Source organism: Cupressus sempervirens, chromosome 1, assembly GCF_028749045.1.
Source record: "Cupressus sempervirens isolate cs-2001-9-10 chromosome 1, ASM2874904v1, whole genome shotgun sequence".
NCBI lineage: Eukaryota > Viridiplantae > Streptophyta > Pinopsida > Cupressales > Cupressaceae > Cupressus > Cupressus sempervirens.
In genome coordinates this window covers 433,664,022-433,679,336 of record NC_143118.1, presented here as the reverse complement: position 1 = coordinate 433,679,336, position 15,315 = coordinate 433,664,022, and the positions used below count along the sequence as shown (strand labels likewise).

The 15,315-nt window shown below is 36.3% G+C and overlaps 1 protein-coding gene across 3 annotated transcripts in view; it reads left to right on the top strand.

Moving 5' to 3' along the window:
* LOC149578141 (cytochrome c oxidase assembly protein CtaG / Cox11 family) overlaps positions 1 to 15,315 on the top strand; it is a 119,014-nt gene that overhangs the window by 36,481 nt on the left and 67,218 nt on the right. The window lies entirely within an intron of this gene.

Genomic DNA, 15,315 nt, shown 5'->3' with positions numbered 1-15,315 from the left:
CTGGCAAAGGGCTTTCTCAGTTCGAGCTGCTCTAGTGGTGACTGCTGGTCTGAACGAGCAGTGATAGCCTTTATATTAAGCACTGTGAATCCCCCATTCAGACTGTGAACCTGATCAAGCTGAGCACAGACCTGGGGCTATTTTCAGAGTTGCCATGACAGGGGTTTTGTCCTGTGCTTGGTCTCTACTTGCAAATAGTAAAACATAACAAACTGATAAACTTTAAATGAATTCTTTTCTCCCATTGAACTCCTTATAAAATTTAAATTACCCACTTTTTCAAAATGCTGTGAGCCTCTCACAAAATCCTTGATTTTAGGCGGTCTCCAAATTAACATTACCCACCATGAAGATTTCGCCTAGTAATAAAAACATGGATAACACTAAGTGGCCCTCACTTTAGACATAATGAATAATTAAATATGAATAACTTATAAACTTAAAACTTGAAGCCCATCACATTAAATATATATATTTTTTCCCTTTATGTTAATTATGGACATGCCATGAAAAAGGGGACATTACAGTGAAGTTGTTGAAACACATCACAAGTACAGCAATAAAGACTTCATCAAGAATTTTGATTTTCTCTATTTTTTTTGTTTTTTTGGCATCGCTAGAGTTTTTTTTCTTTGCTCCAACTCCCATGTTAAAATCTTTTCTTCAACACTCTGTATTTCCTTTGCTTTGAATCACATTTTTATCACCATGTCATCACTATGTTGCTTGCCAAATCCCTTTCCAACATTTTGTGACCTTACATAATGATGATTGAAATACTTTTGAAAAAAATTGTGTAATTTTGTTTGATTGAATCCAAATCTAATCTGATGACTTAGACTAATTTTGGAAAATTTATCTTGTAAGCCATAGGCTAGAAACTTCAAATCTGTTTTGGTTTTTGAAATGACAATAGCAAGATTGTCCTAAAAATATGAAGCAGGTGATGAAGCATTGTCAAATTATAGATAACTCAACAATAGGAGCAAATGGCAAGGCACCGAGCTGAAATGATTCTAGATCAGTCATCTACCAATGTCCTAGTACAAGCTTTGATAGATAAGTTCAGGATTGGAGATGATGGGGAAAAGCAAAAGGGTGGTGGTGATTGCATTTTTGAAGAAAGGTAGTGGTGTAGGAGCACCCACATAAAACATTTTGGAGATGATTTCTAAATGAAGAATTTATCCCGATTTTGTCATTATGATAAGATTTTCTTGGGATTTGTACAGATCATCGTGGGGTCATTCTTCCCCATTCTATATCAATCTAGAGTATTCTATAGACTATTTTTCCTATTTTGTAATAATCTAGAATTTTTCGTAGACCATCTTAGCAAGTATAAATAGAGTTTTAGGTTTAGGTTTAGGTTTAGGGCAAGTCTTTGGAATATGAAATTACAGGAGAAGAAATCTCTAGGAGAGCAAATGTATTTACTGTTCATTTGAAGAATTAATTAAGAAGAAATTTTAATATATATTTCTTGCTGGTGCTGGTTCCTTTTTGATATTGCTTCTGTTGAATTTATCTCTACATCATTTTTGGTATTAGAGCTTGGGAAAAGCTCCTGAGGCAATTAGATTTTATGTTTGGATTGAAGTCAGAAGCTAAAACATCAAACATGGTCACCAATGCTGAATTGGCAAAGAAGATGCAAGAACATGAGAAAATCAATAAGTGGTTATTAGATGAATTTGAGAAGATGAAGGGTCGGATGGAAAAGACAGCAAAGATTTCCTCAGAGCAAGAGGAAGAAGGAGAAGAAGAGGATGCCCCTGAGCAGGAGGTGGTTAACTTACTTGTAGACCAGAGATACTTCATAGAGGCCCTTGAAAGAGTTGGTAAGAAGGATGCCAAAGGTGACCTACCCATGTTCTCGGGAAAGATGGATGCTGATGCTGTTGTGGATTGGATAGAAGCCTTGAACAACCATTTTGAATGTGAAAATATAGTAGAGAAGGATAAGGTAAAAATTGCCAAGTCAAAGTTGAAGGGACCAACCCTCACTTGGTGGAATTTCATTTAAGGAGAAAGGGTCAAAGAAGGTAAGAACATGATAACTTCATGGGAAAGGATGTGTGCCAAGGTGAGAGAAACATACTTACCTGAGGATTATGAAATCCAACTCATCGAAGGAGATAAAGTTTAAGACAAAAGGAGCTAGATGTCACTGCCTATACTGAAGAATTCCAAAAACTAAGCCTGAGGGCAAAGCAGAGTGAATGTGAAAGTGTAAAAGTTGCTAGATATCTCAATGGATTGAGGTTGAACATTCAAGAAGAACTTAATTTATTGTGTCCTGATACAGTACAAAAATGTTATCAATTGGCATTGAAGGTGGAAGCCAAAATGAAAAGAAGGCAAGAACAAAATAGTAGAGGAAGAGGAAGAAATCAAAGGGGAAGAGAAAATTTCCAAGAAAGAGGACAAAACCATGAAGATCATAAGGAGATAAAACAAGAAACAAGTCAAAGTGAAAAAAATTTCAGAGATAACTTTAGAGGTAGAGGAGGTAGTTCAAGAGGTGGATTTGGTGGTAGAAGGGCAAGTCCGATTATTTGTTTCAATTGCAATAAGGAGGGACATTATGCATCTAGGTGTTTGGATAGAGCAAGTTCAAGTTCACAAGGTGAAAGAAGAACACATTTGGTACAAGATGATGAATACCTAGAGAAGGAGACGGTTGACTCAGATAGTGTACCTGAAAGAGGAGAAAGTTTAATGATGAAAAGAACACTTTTGAAAGTGCCTACTACCATGGAACCACCACAAAGGAAAACTATCTTTAGGACTGCTTGCAAATTTGGAGGTAAGGTATGTAAAGTCATTATTGACTCAGGATCTATTGAAAATTTAGTTTCTCTTGAGATGATTCAGAAGTTAAAACTTAGGAGGATACCTCATCCTTTTCCTTATAAGGTTTCATGGCTAACAAAGGGTCAACAAACTCTTGTAAATGAGCAAGCATGGGTTGATTTTCAGATTGGAAAGTATAAGGACAGAATTTTGTGTGATATAGCTGACATGGATGCATACCACCTATTATTTGGTAGGCCCTAGCAGTATGATTTGCAAGCACAACATGATGGAAAACTCAATATATACACCATCAAAAAGGATGGAAAAGTGATTAGATTGATTCCATTTGCTAATCATGAGGAAGTGGAAGAAAATAAAGAGAGGGAAGCCAAAATTATGATGGTTGATAAAAAGGAATTCTTACGGGACATGAAGGATGAACCTAAGCCTTGTTTTCTTTTGATGCCTAACCCACAACCACAAGAACCCGTTGGGAATGACAGAAAGGAGGCTGAAACAAAGAAGGCAATTCCTAATGAAGTGAAAGAACTTTTGGATAAATATGAAGGTTTGATTTCAGAAGGTATGCCAAAGTCTTTACCACCTATATGAGACATTAGTCATTGTATTGATTTCATTCCTAGAGCTACTTTACCCAATAAGGCTGCATACAAGATGACACCACAACAAAATGAAGAGGTTACAGGACAAGTAAAGGAGTTACTCGATTCTGGCTTGATTACGAAAAGCTTAGGCACATGTGCTGTACCTGCTGTTTTGGCACCCAAGAAGGAAGGAACCTGGAGGTTGTGCATTGATTCTAGAGCCATTAATAAGATTACAATCAGATATAGGTTTCCAATGCCAAGAATTGAAGATTTGCTTGATTGTTTGGGAGGTGCAAAGTATTTCTCCAAGATTGACTTAAAAAGTGAGTACTGTCAAATAAGGATAAGAGCTGGAGATGAGTGGAAGACAACATTCAAAACCAATGATGGATTATATGAATGGAAGGTAATGCCATTTGGACTCTCTAATGCTCCTAGTACCTTCATGAGACTTATGAATGAAATACTCAAAGACTTCAATGGCAAGTTCGTCATAGTGTATTTAGATGACATATTAATTTTCAGCAAGACAAAGGAAGAACACCTAGAGCACATTGACATGGTTTTGAGAAGACTTCATGAGGAGAAATTAGTAATAAATTTGGAAAAGTGTTTGTTTATGCAAGAGGAGCTGACATATCTAGGTTTTGTAATCTCCCAAGGTAGCTTGAAGATGGATAAAGAAAAGGTAAGTGCTATACTATCTTGGCCACCCCCAAGAACAGTTGGAGATGTTAGAAGCTTTCATGGTCTTGCTACATTTTATAGCAAATTCATAAGAAATTTCAGTCATATATGTGCTCCTATGTTAGAAACTATTAAAGGAGGAAGGAAGTGTAAGTTTGCATGGAGTCAATCAGCAAAAGAAGCTTTTGAATTGCTTAAGAAAAAAGTTAGTGAGCAGCCAATTCTTTCTTTACCTGATTTTAACAAAGTTTTTCAAGTAGAATGTGATGCTAGCAAGTTTGCTATAGGGGCAGTTCTTAGTCAAGAAGGAAAACCAATGGCTTTCTCAAGTGAAAAACTCAATAAAGCCAAGCAGAAATACTCTTCATATGGCTTAGAAATGTATGCATTGGTTCAAGCTCTCAAAAGGTGGAGACACTACTTGTTGCCAAAGGAGTTTGTTGTATATACTGATAACAAAGCACTTAGTTTTCTGAATAGCCAAGACAAATTAAGTCATAGGCACATGAAATGGGTGGAGCATTTATAGGCCTATACCTTCACCATCAAGCATAAGAAGGGCATATCAAACAAGGTTGTTGATGCTCTTAGTAGAAGGAATCTGACTGTCTCCCAGATACAGCTAGAAAGTGTGGGAATTGAAGCACTCTACAAGACCCAGATCTAGATTTTGGTGATATCTACAAGGTATGTATGGAGTTTGGTGAAAGATACCATGCTGATTTTCTTGATTTTTTGATACAAGACAGACTTCTTTTCAAAGGAGGACAACTATGTGTACCCAAGTGCTCTATGAGAACAAATATTATCAAAGAGAAGCATAGTGGAACAATGGGTGGACATTTTGGTTTGGATAAAACCTTAGAATTGGTTAGAAGGTACTACTATTGGCCTAAACTTCACACTGATGTTAGAAATTTTGTGGAAACATGTATGATTTGTCAAAGGGCCAAAGGAAGGACTACAAATGCAGGGCTTTATCAACCTTTGCCAATACCATCTAGACCCTGGGAAAGCATAACAATGGATTTTGTAATGGCACTACCACGAACACAAAAGGGGCATGATAGTGTATTTGTTGTAGTAGATAGCTTCAACAAAATGGCTCACTTCTTACCATGTAAGTCAACCAATGATGCTTCTCATATAGCAGTTCTCTTTTTCAAGGAAGTAATAAGGATTCATGGGCTACCTCTCAACATAGTTTCAGACAGGGATGTGAAGTTTGTAGGACACTTTTGGAGAACTTTATGGAGGAAACTTGGAACCAATTTATCATTCTCATCAGCCTACCACCTTCAAACTGATGCCCAAACAAAGGTAGTTAATATATCTTTGGGCAATTTGTTAAGAACACTCACAAGACAACATGTAGCAAAATGGGATGTAATCCTTCCCCAAGCTGAATTTGCATATAATGACTCCATTAGTAGAAGTATAGGAAAGTCACCATTTCAAGTGGTATATGGAATTCATCCTAGAGGGATTTTTGAGTTAAGAGATATGAGTTCACAGCAACAAGTTAGTGCCCAAGGAGAAGAATTTGCTACAGCCATAAAAGAAATCTATGATGAAGTCAAAGCACAACTCCAAAAAACCTTTGACAAGTATAAGAAGCATGCAGATCAGAAACAGAGACACACAGAATTTGAAGTGGGAGATTTAGTATGGGCAAATCTCAAAAAAGAGAGACTACCAAAAGGAAAATCTACCAAGCTTATGTTGAGAAAACTAGGTCCTTGTCAAATATTGAAGAAGTTTGGAACCAATGCTTATGAGATTCGATTGCCACTTGAGATTGGCATTTCTCCCATCTTCAATGTAGTAGACCTCACACCATTCAAAGCACCCACTAAAGAAATTGATACAGGACAAATTGCTGATACAAAAGACATTCAACGTTTACCATTTAAGCAGACACCACAGCTAGAAACGATACTTGACACCAAAGTCATAAAGCAGAGAAGAGGAAAGGAGTCCAAGTAGTATTTGGTAAAACTCAAAGGTTATTCGAATGCAGATGCTATGTGGATGACTAAACAAGATATCAAGAAGCAAAGTGCAGGAGCACCCTCAAAATATTTTGGAGGTGATTTCTAAATGAAGAATTAATCCCAATTTTGTCATTATGATAAGATTTTCTTGGGATTCGTACAGATCATCGTGGGGTCATTCTTCCCCATTCTATATCAATCTAGAGTATTCTATAGACTGTCTTTCCTATTTTGTAATAATCTAGAATTTTCCGTAGACCGTCCTAGCAAGTATAAATAGAGTTTTAGGTTTAGGTTTAGGTTTAGGGCAAGTCTTTGGAATATGAAATTATAGGAGAAGAAATCTCTAGGAGAGCAAATGTATTTACTGTTTATTTGAAGAATTAATTAAGAAGAAATTTTAATATATATTTCTTGCTGGTGCTAGTTCCTTTTTGATGTTGCTTCCGTTGAATTTATCTTTGCATCAGGTAGCCTAAGATAAGAACTGAAACTATTCCATTTAAAGTTGAAACCATGGTAGATTAAGCCATTTCGAGGTCAAGTTAATGCCGAAATCTTAGACGCTTGGATCAAATAGATTGAAGTTTATTTTAATATCCACAATGTGACTTATGTAGGGGCTCTCCCGCTTGCATTCTACATGACATCTTGACTTCAACTTTATGTATGCTTTTGTGTAGTTGGATGAGATATTTGGTGATGCATTGTTTTGGCTCCAAATGCTTCATTGTTGCTCTATGTGACCTGATGAGTTGATCTCATCCTTTGATCGTTATATATGCTTGTATTTTATGATCATGTTAGACCCATGAGAGGCTGGTACCTTTAGGGTAATTTAGCTTATGTCATTGCATCGACAAGTTGTTTATGCCCTTATGCCTAATTGTGAGCACCATTGTGTTGTGGCTTGTTGCATACCTGATTCAGGGTGGTAGATTTTGTGAGTTATGTGGACTTACTATTAGATCTTGGATATTTGAATCTAAGATTCATCCTTTTACAATGTTTCATGATTATTTTCATGCTATGATTGTATATTTACATTATGAAATGCACCTGGTTATTGTTCCTTCTATGGTTGTTTCCAATATCATTATTGGTGTTATGATTTCCTTGGTTATTTTATATCTGTGGATATCTTGATTATCTACATCCTATTGTGATTTCATGAGATTCACTGATTGTTGTTCCAGTGATTATTGAGATGTTTGGTTGTTTCACTGATGTATGTTCCAGTGGTTACCATATTATGATTTCTTATCATGTTTAGATGATGTCTAGATCGAGGATTATTATATATGTTATCATGATGTTATTATTAAGTTCTAGTGGTATTATATTGTGATTATTTGTATGTTGACAATACACCATTTTGGTTACTGATATCATGGTTGATTAGGATGTTAGACTAATTTGCTGTTTGCCATTTTGATCATATCCGCATGATGATGCTGTTTGATGTGACATAATGCATTATAATGATATCCGGTGTACTTTGCATTTGAAAACAATGGTTAAGTATGTTATGATGATTACATCACACTTTCCTTGCTACATTGTGCCTTATATGCCGTTGGATGTTTGATTGGTATTTTCCTTGATATATGCTCATGTTGTCGTAAAATGATTATTTTTTATTTAAAAGTAGTTCGTTTGTAGGAAGAGAGGCAAAGTTATAGTTACACATTCGTGGGTAAACATGATGTCTCGTTCTCCTTCAATGTTTCATATTATGTATGTTCATTTACTTCAGCTATGAGCAGCTAGACCTGATGCTTGCGTGTTTCAGTGAATATGTACTAGACATCATTTCTCTTGATTTGCAGGTTTGAGTGTGCCTTCATCCCTAGCAATGGCACAATGATTGTTATTTTATACCTTCGATACGTGTTGGTAAATCCAGATTTCATATGCATTTTGTATTAGATAAGTGAACATATCTGTGCATTTGTTGTTCTGTAGTTGTCACAATTGAGTTAGGATTAATTGTTGATTTAATTGCCTTAGTGTTTAGTTTTATTCTTGGCTGATTTCCGGTAGTGAATTCCATTTAATTGGAATTGGTTTAATTTATTTTGGAAAAGTCTGTAGTTGGTTTGTATTATTTTGGGTGATTTATTTTAAGTCCTTTTAGGGAAAAAGTGACTTCTATGTGGGAAAAGAGTTCATTTCCCTCACTTTGCATTGTTTGTGTTTGGATGTAATGTCCCCAATTTTGTCGGCATCTGAGTTTTAGGGATTAGCCTATTATTGTGATCCTTGTAGGCTAATTATTTTGGATAGTGGGTCTTCTGTGGCAGAGGCTTGGCTTGGGAGGGTCTTATCTTCTCTACATTTCAGTAAGCTACAGGTTAGCCTTTGTTTGGCTCAAATCAGACTTGGTTTGGGCTTAGTTTTGTGTACTTACTATTTGTGGTAAGTTGGTGTTGATCGAGATGGACCCTTTCTATTTTTGGAAAGTGCATTTGGTCACATGGAGAAATAATAGGTATGACTCCTATTGCAGATGACATATTTAAATGATGAGTATTTTGGGAGTTATTATATTTTTAGTGGCCAAATTAAAATAAATTTTTAAATGGCGTATTATAAAGTTATAATTTAATGTAATAATTTCACTTAAGTTAGGAGTTGAGTTATCATTGGAAAGTGCCATTTAAATGAAGCGAAGTCAAGTGAGAGAATTTAGAGGAAGCTTCTAATTAATGTTGTGTGGTGACACTTCTTGAGTGCAGTTACATTTTGGCAACAAAAGGGAATTTGGAGGTTATAAATATGAAATATCCCGGACAAGATATTTACTGGTTTCTCTTTAAAATAAAATAACTAGAACTAAAATCTTGTAGATGTATTCAAACACAAACGAATACAGTACAATAGCCGGCAGATATTTAACCAGTTTCTCCTTAATAATAATATTCAAACTCAGAAACAGACAAAGGGAGTACAGTACGATGTTTGAACCAGAAAACTCTTCACCAGTTAATAACCAGTTCCTTTCAGCTTTATATTCAAAATTTCAAGCATAAGCAGATGTGATACGAACAGCAATAAGAAACTAGTATTTTCCCACATAAATCTGTTTGCTTCAGAATGATATTAAAGATTCATGCATATAAAAATGTATTACAAATCAGCAGGATAAACCAGAAGTCCTTCAACACTCCTAAATACGTTATTGTATTTTATAGCAGCAATACAATAACCAATACACATAAACCAATCCTAAATACAGATTTAACAGTCGAATTGGAATGATAAGGTAAGAACCTGTAAACGCAAATGAAACACCCGAAGTGATGTTTCCCAAGACAATGGGTTTGTGTCCACTGCCTGCTAGCACGAGGGGCTACGTCTTCCAACTAGCTGAAAGCTGAAGCTTTCCGAGACTATTGTAAGAGAGAAGACTGAACTGAATAATAAATCAAGCATAACAAAGGATAGAGCCTCATCTCCTTTTATTCTCGCAACGATGACCCTTCGACTTCTTTCCTGGGTTTCGTCTTATCTTTCCATGTCCTCTTTTGCCCACTTGAAATATTAATTTGACTTTTAATTAATGACGTTTCAACTCTCATAGTCAATTTAATATTATAGTGATGACCCCCCTTAATATATCTAATGTCGCTAGGAAATGGACATTACAGAATACAAGCCCATTTGTTGAGAAAAACACGCTTGAATAATTTATTTGCTTTTGTTGCCTTTGTGGCTTTTTCTAAGGTTCTGAATTTTCTTGCCCTCACTGAGGTATAAGGCAAGCTAAGAAGTATTTTCGAATCACTGCTAAGGTAAAGTGATTCCATTTAATCTCCCTTACTGTTATTTTTTGTGGCTGGGAGGATTATTATTGTGGAGGAAATTACATTTTTGGGGTTTCAAAATTTTGAGATTTATTTATGAGGACTGCATTTACAATTGTGCTGAGGTATACAATTGCTCTCTTCTCCTGTTGTTCTTTACTGTGGCTAGGGAGAAATTACTTTTGAATGAATTTGTGAAAGAAATGGAGGATTCTTTAATAGCTACGATTTACATTTGAGGATCCACACATGTTATTTAGAGGCAGCCATTACTAGTATTTGCAGTGTTTGGTATTTTGGGGAAGTGCAAATTTCATTTCCAGGCACCACGTGGGAAATTTAAAGCAATTATGCCATTTTCTCTCACCTATGATTTCTCCAAGAGGCTGTCTTTTGCATGTTTGCAAATACATATCATCCTATAGGCTGCAATCTGGTGTTTTGAGGATAGCTATACACACTTTGGGAGCGATTTGGCAATTGGGGTTAATAAATCTGCTCGTGCATATAGGTTCCAAAAGTTATTGTGCTTTTTCTCAATGTAATAGAACTTAATAATGGCATGATTATTATTTGGTCTCATTGTTCTAGTTATTGCATTCTCCATTCAATATTAGTGGTCATAGAACACTTTCAGAATTATGTATGCAAACAAATAAGGAAGAAGTTGTAAATCAGTTGTTTGGTATTCATTTATACAAGAGCCTTCAATGTTTGATTTATCTAGTAATTATGAGTAGCTCATTACATATCCTAGTATTGTACTATAAAGTTAAAAATCATATGCACAGTGATAGTTGAATTGTTCGCGAAATGTTTGACGAAATGTCAAACCACTGAGTAGTGTGGAAATTGATGATTGTTTGAGCCATAACCGATAGGGGTTATTACAGTAGTATTAGAGCGGTTTCTTGCTAGCCTGCAGGCATTGGGCTTGGTTATTATTTTGGTCGGTGCTTACTTTTGAGATTGCCAAATTAATTTTGTGATTTGTATATTGACACGGATGGTGATAGGAGGTTTATTCCAAGTAGATATTATACTCGTAGAGGACGTACTTCTCTGCCTAGGGATGGAGAATTTGAGATACAGGGTATTGTGAAATAGTTGGATGTGTTGGTGAATGAGCTGAATCAAAATCACAAGGGGATGACCCAACTGATTTCAAATTTGAGATTCGAGCAGAGCATGATATCGCTTTTTTGGAGAGCAAAATGTGATGATATAGTTGTGGCTACAGGTGTGTGAGACATTTCTTATCAGACTCCGCATGAGTTGGACACAGTCGTGGTGGAATGTGATGAGAATTTGTATAAGGTTGAGTCAGATGATGTAGTTGTTGGCATGAGTTCCTAGGATCATGTAGTTGATAGCGATGCAACGGTAGTGGGAGTAGGAGCATGCGAGGATATTGTCATATCAGCAACCACTTCTGTGTTAGTTGAGCCATCTAGCAAGGAGTTTAGCAGTACGCATGCAGTGGTTGTAGATGTGTGCCCTGATGATAGTACACATGTCAATGATGATGAGGTACACTTTGTGGACAATCCTATATTTGAAATGGATGCAACATTGTCTTATGACAATCCGCTATTTGAGATTGATGTTGATCACTCACTACAGAGGAGTTGGACTCAGTGTTCACCATCTGTAGATGCGTTTCAGTTTTCTATAGCCAGAGTTGGTAATGTTCTTGTAGCCACAGTTTCTAATGAGGATGTAGTTATAGGTACAGTTGGCATGATTGCATATGGTTCTCCTGTAGCTATGTCTTTTTCTAGGATTGTTGGTGACGATCACGATTCCAGTCCAATATATATTATATGGGTGGCTACGGGAAAGAAGACTATGCTGAGATCTCCTATAGAGTTATCTTTTGGTGATGTCTTGACTTTCACATCATCATCAGAGGTTTTGGGCGCTATATTGCAGGCGATGTTGATGGACCTGATGATATTGGAATGTAGTTGGTTTAGTGCTGTCAGGGATGCCATGTACTTCTTCATTTGGGGTCCAGGTGGAGGTTGGAGTTCATTGTATTGCTGGATTGATTGAGGACAAGAAATCTCGGGAAGGGAGGACTGTAGTGTCCCCAATTTTGTCGACATCTGAGTTTTAAGGATTAGTCTATTATTGTAATCCTCGTAGGCTAATTATTGTGGATAGAGGGTCTTCTGTGACAGAGGCTTGGCTTGGGAGGGTCTTATCTTATCCACATTTCAATAAGCTATAGGTTGGCCTTTGTTTGGCTCAGATCGGATTTCGTTTGGGCTTAGTTTTGTGTACTTACTATTTGTGGTAAGTTGGTGTTGATCGAGATGGACCCTTCATATTTTTGGAAAGTGCATTTGATTACATGGAGAAATAATAGGTATGACTCCTATTTCAGATGACATATTTAAATGATGAGTATTTTGGGAGTTACTATATTTTTAGTGGCCAAATTATTATTAATTATTAAATGGCTTATTATAGAGTTATAACTTAACTTTATAATTTAACTTAAGTTAGGAGTTGAGTTATCATTGGAAAGTGTCATTTATTAATTAGTTAAGCCAAGTCAAGTGAGAGAATTTAGAGGAAGCTTCTAATTAATGTTGTGTGGTGAAGCTTCTTGAGTGAAGTTACATTTTGGCAACACAAAGGATTTTGGAGGTAATAAATACAAGTGCATTTGTTGAGAAAAGCACGCTTGAATAATTTATTTACTTTTGTTGCCCTTGCTGAGGTATAAGGGAAGCTGAGAAGTATTTTCGAATCACTGCTAAGGTAAAGTGATTCCATCTAATCTCCCTTACTGTTATTGTCTGTGGCTGGGAGGATTATTATTGTGAAGGTAATTACATTTCTGGAGTTTCATAATTCTGAGATTTAATTCTGAGGACTGCATTTACAATTGTGCTGAGGTATACATTTGCTCTCTTCTTCTACTGTTCTTTACTGTGGCTAGGGAGAAATTACTTTTGAATGAATTTGTGAAGAAAATGGAGGATTCTTTAATAGCTACGATTTACATTTGAGGATCCACATGTGTTATTCAGAGGCAGCCATTACTAGTATTTGCAATGTTTGGTATTTTGGGGAAGTGCAGATTTCATTTCCAATCACCATGTGGGAAATTTGAAGCAATTCTGCCATTTTCTCTCGCCTGCGATTTCTTCAAGAGGCTGTCTTTTGCATGTTTGCAAATACATATCCTACAGGCTGCAATTTGGTGTTTTAAGGATAGCTGTTCACACTTTGCAAGCGATTTGGCCATTGGGGTTAATAAATCTGCTCCTGCATATAGGTTCCAAAAGTTATTGTGCTTTTTCTCAATGCAATAGAACTTAATAATGACATGATTATTATTTGGTCTCATTGTTCTAGTTATTGCATTCTCCATTCAAAATTAGTGGTCATAGAACACTTTTAGAATTATGTATGCAAACAAATAAGGAAGAAGTTGTAAATCAGTTGTTTGGTATTCATTTATACAAGAGCCTTCAATGTTTGATTTATCTAGTAATTATGAGTAGCTCATTACATATCCTAGCTTTGTATTAGAAAGTTAAAAATTATATGCACAGTGATAGCTGAATTGTTCGCCAAATGTTTAATGAAATGTCAAACCAGATTAGTGTGGAAATTAATGATTGTTTGAGCCATCATTGATAGGTGTTATTGCATTGGATTTTGGTCCAAATTGTTTTGGAGAAAATTATTGATTTTTTCATTGTGGTTGATCCGTTCATTGAATTCACATGGGTTGCAAATCACTGTTTTTCGTGTTGCTATGACTAAATTATGTGTAGACTCATTTTAGTTTTGGTGGCACATTGAATGAATGAATGAAAGATTTTTAATGACGTCCACGAGGCCATAAGCCTAAGGGATCCACATAAAACTCCTAGTCAGGCTGATGTGATTTCTCTAGGCTGTCTCTTTTGTTGTGAATTTGCATAAGTAAAATGGCCCCCTTTGAGGAGTCATGGTCCTTTGAGAAGGTCTTTTATGTTGTTCACTTTTAAAGTTTCTCACTTTTAAAGTTTCTTTGTGCTGGTTGCGAATGTCCTCGTATGTTGTAAATCCTTCAGATATTGCCACTCCGTTTCTACCACAACCTTGTTGCAAAATCTACAAATTCTGTCTTCCCACTCTTCCTTAGGGTTCTTCCATCTACCAGTTTCACATCTCAGACAGTGTGATCCAGATCTCAGTTGAGCGATTAGGATTTTTGCCTTTCCTTTGATCTTGACTCCTAAATACTCTGTCGTCATGTTCGCATGTGGGATTAAATTCTTTGACATAATAGGCTTTTTTTCCTACCTAACTGGTTTGCCCACATGGCAGATCTGATTTTTTTTGCCACCCATTTTGTTATTTTAGTCTTTAGAATTGTTTTTTGGATACTCTTTGAAGTCAGTGTTCTTCTTGTTGAACCATTTATCATTTTGTTTCTTCCATGTCTTCTTCCAACGAGCCAGTTCTTCGTCAACCACCCTACTAGGCCAGCGATGTGCATCCATTTTACTCTCTTTTTTAAGATAGCTCAACAATTTAACAATTGCTGAGGCATCCACTGGAAACATGCCTGCCTCCACTAAATAGTCTTGTATGGAACTGTTGATTTGATTTTGAGATTAGTTGTGATGAAGTGTTTCTAAATTCTTTTAATTTGTTGTTATTTATGGTTTGATACACTGCTTCCCCATACCTCGCTTCTAGAGAAAATAACTGGTATCACCAAGAACCCAAAGAGAGTTTTCTTAGTCTTCCAGTCCCATAACTTCGTTGTCCTGCACCTGTTTTGAAGAAGATAAGATGCCTTCCACCCCCCCTGTATCCTTTTTGATTTGCATGTTTCCCAACTTAGCCGGTAATGGAAATCTACCCCCAAATACTTGTATTCTTCTACAATTTCTAGCGCTTTGTCATTAAATATGAAAGTGCATTGTTGTTTTCTTTTCCTCAAGGAAAAGACTATGATCTTGGTCTTAGAAGTGTTGACCTCCATCACTACCTGTGTGCAAAAGGTTTCTAAGTTCTTCAAATGTTCCCTCAGCCCCTGTGCTGTTTTAGCAATGAGAATAAGGTCATTAGCATAAAGAATCAATCTGATCACATATTTAGCCAGTTGAATTCCCTCTCCATTGGCTTGGTTTAGCCATTCCTCTAACTTGTCAATATAGAGGCCAAACAAGGTAGGAGATAATGGGCACCCCTGTTTAACCCCTATGTCGTTGCCAAAACATGAGGACATGCCCACTTTGGTTCTGATTTTCGCTTTAACCTATTCGTAAAGTTTATAAACAGCAGCTGTATATTGGGACCTCCAATTCTTCCATCCTATTCCATAGCTTATCTGTCGAAAGTTTTCTTGAAGTCAACAAAGCATCGATTTGAGACTCGATGCTACATGGGCTACTACAAACCATGTAA